The sequence below is a fragment of the Cebus imitator genome, unplaced genomic scaffold (genome assembly GCF_001604975.1).
Source record: "Cebus imitator isolate Cc_AM_T3 unplaced genomic scaffold, Cebus_imitator-1.0 Scaffold52, whole genome shotgun sequence".
NCBI lineage: Eukaryota > Metazoa > Chordata > Mammalia > Primates > Cebidae > Cebus > Cebus imitator.
The window spans coordinates 3,432,121-3,435,259 of NW_016107367.1; positions in this window are offsets into that span (position 1 = coordinate 3,432,121).

Consider the following 3,139-nt stretch of genomic DNA (forward strand, 5'->3'; position numbering starts at 1 on the left):
GTGTCGCGCTGGGCTGCCTCCCGCACGGACGCTCCTCTCGCCCTCGCCCTACCCCCGAGCTCAAACAGGCCACCCGGGGCACCAGGGTCGGTGCTTGGTGGCCCCATGATTCCCCCCACCCGGCACTGCTGAGCACCCTGGCCGCTCGGACTCGGGGCATCTCTGATCCGAGGGGGGTCGAGGTCACCGACAACTGATTCCCTCTTTGTCAATAAGGAGCCGTGGCAGGGACCGAGAGTTGCAGCTTTGGGGCGGTATCAGTATTCGAAGTATCTCCCCCAGCTTAACAAGAGCCCACTTCGTGCCCCAAAACCACAGCCTGTGAAAAATCACGTTTACCATGCACAGCGTCAAGTAGTTAGTCCAGGTTGTCTCTGGTTTTTAACTCCCTGTCTTTCCTAAAGGTTAGTGATCCTCACTGCTGGCTGGAAATCCCAAACTCTCCGGAGTCGCACTCCTCTCGTGTAAGAAGACACAGTTCCGGCTGGGTGCAGGGGCTCATGCCTGTAATCCCAGCACTTTGGGAGGCCGAGGCGGGTGGATCACCTGAGGTCAGGAGTTCAAGACCAGTCTGACCAACATAGTGAAACCCTGTCTCTACTAAATACAAAAAATTACTCGGATATGGTGGCGTGCCCCTGTAATCTCAGCTACTTTGGAGTCTGAGGCAGGAGAATCGCTTGAACCCAGGAGACGGAGGTTGCAGTGAATGGAGATTGCACCACTGCACTCCAGCCCGGGAGACAGAGTGAGACTCCATCTCAAAAAAATAAAGTAAAAAGAAGACACAGTTCCTCATGCGTTACCAGTATGGGCACCATTGCCTCCCTTCTCCCTGTGTCACAGAACATTAAAATAATAGCTAAACTTTTAAAAAATGGTCTGAACAAGAGTATTTAAGGCATTTGTCAGTGTCTGGCAGCTCAGAGGGCAATGAAGAGTCGCTATTTTTCTCCTGTCCAGGAACGAGGAGAGGGTGTGTGTATTAAGCAGTTTTGTCCAAGATATAGTAAATGGTGGAGCCAAGTCTCAAGTAGTGTTTTTCTAACTTGGAATCCCAGTGCCCATGCATTCCAGTTTGCTGGGGTTGAACATCAGGGTCATGGGTTGTAGTTTGGGTCTCTGTGTGCTTGTCTCCCTCCCACCCCCCACCCCCATCTCTTTGTCCCTCCCTCACCGTGTACAGGTCATAAAATTCCCTAGAGATTGGTTGTAGCATCTCTGCTTTCCTTCCTGTATTTGTTTAAGCCAGAGTAGTCAAACCTGACGGTACCATGATCTTCTACTGCCCTGGTAGCAGCCCCTTAGGTCTAGCCTTTCATAACCTCATCTGTCCCTCTTTTCACAAGTTCAAGAGTAGTCTCTTTGCTACAGGAGAGCCTTGTTGCATCCTAAAAATTACTAAAATGGACAAGCCTCGGGTCATCTGGACATCCCAGCTGTGCTGTGGAGAGGCAAGTTTAACCCCTGGTCATTGCCTATCAAAGTCCTGTGCTGAGACCTTGGGATACAGACCTGCTTGTTTGCAGCCTAGTTTATTGATGCTCTTTTAACATGTGGCCCACTCTGATCTCCAGATCAGGTATTTTCCCTGCTGCCCTGAAGTCTGACAAGTTGTTACCTCCTGCTCCTGGAGAGGTTGTTTCTTTCATCTGAGGTTTGTTCGTCAGAGGGCTTCATGAGCTGCAGGAAGGGCTGAGAGAGGACAGACTGAGACACTCACATCCCATCCTGTGCCCTGCTTCCACGTGAGTGGGCATTGGTCTTTGTTCAACAGACCCTGGGATGCTTGGGGAGTCAGAAGCTCCTTGTATTAATCCTCCAGCTCACACCTCTCTGACCGCCATTCCTCCTCTGGCAGGTGGGAATCCTAAAGCCCATCTCACAGGTGATGCTGAGGATCAGATGAGATGCTGATGTCCACACAAAGTAGATCCCAAGAAAGGCCTTTTCTGCCCTTCCCCAGTGTCCTCCCCCTTGCCTCGCCTTCCCCCTTCCTTGATGAAGCATAATTTGAAACCACAGTCTTTTTGGCACGTTTTGCATTTTCTGAACAAAGGCTTTATTCCTTAAAAGTACATGAATTCAACCGAGCGTGGTGGCTCAAGCCTGTAATACCAGCACTTTGGGAGGCCGAGGTGGGCAGATCACGAGGTCAAGAAATCAAGACCATCCTGACCAACATGGTGAAACTTCATCTCTACTAAAAATACAAAAAATTAGCTGGGCATGGTGGCACACACCTGTAGTCCCAGCTACTTGGGAGGCTGAGGCAGGAGAATCGCTTGAACCCGGCAGGCGGAGGTTGCAGTGAGCCGAGATGGTGCTCGGCTCCATCTCCAGCTTGACACCTGGCAATGCAGCAAGACTCTGTCTCAAAAAAAAAAAAAAAAAAAAAAAGTACATGAATTCATGTTTTCCATTTTTCTGATGAAAAGAAAATTAACATTTGGACATGTGGCTCCCCCAAATGACTTATTTCTGGAGGTCACCAGTCCTAGGATTGGAAAAGATTCCTTGTCAGAGTCAGTGATTTCATGACATCTGATATGTGTGGGTGCAGCACACTTGGCCAGGCTGATGACCCATGGCTCCAAGCACTCCTGGACTGGACTTCCCATTGTAAGGGAGGAAGGAAACATGGTTTTGGCTGTTTGTTGGGCTCAGGATAGCCACAGAGTCACAAATAACAGAGCTAGAAATTCTTCAAAGGGCATCTCATCCAACCTACTTGTCCAGAGGATGATGAAACTGAGGTCCCATGAGGTCACACAGGTGACTGAATAAGAGCCAGATGAGCATATATTTCTGCAGACTCCAAGTCCCTGGACTGCCTCCCCAGTTCTTGAAGTTTTTCCAGCCCTGGGGTCACTGCTGAGGAGGCAGCCCCATGGACCGTCTTCTCCATTACTTAGTGTTTGCCAAAACGAAACTCACCACAAATAATGGAAAGAAACACAGTTGCTTTTGATGATTCACCAATGAGACCATGTCTGGTTCATATTAACCAACATACGTGAGTTACAGATGCATGCCAGAATCCAAAATAAAGCATTCTTAGACAACCACAGATGTCTCAGGGGTTCAGGGACCACCTGTGAGCCTGTACCCCTTTTTCTTTTTTTTTTTTTTTTTTTTT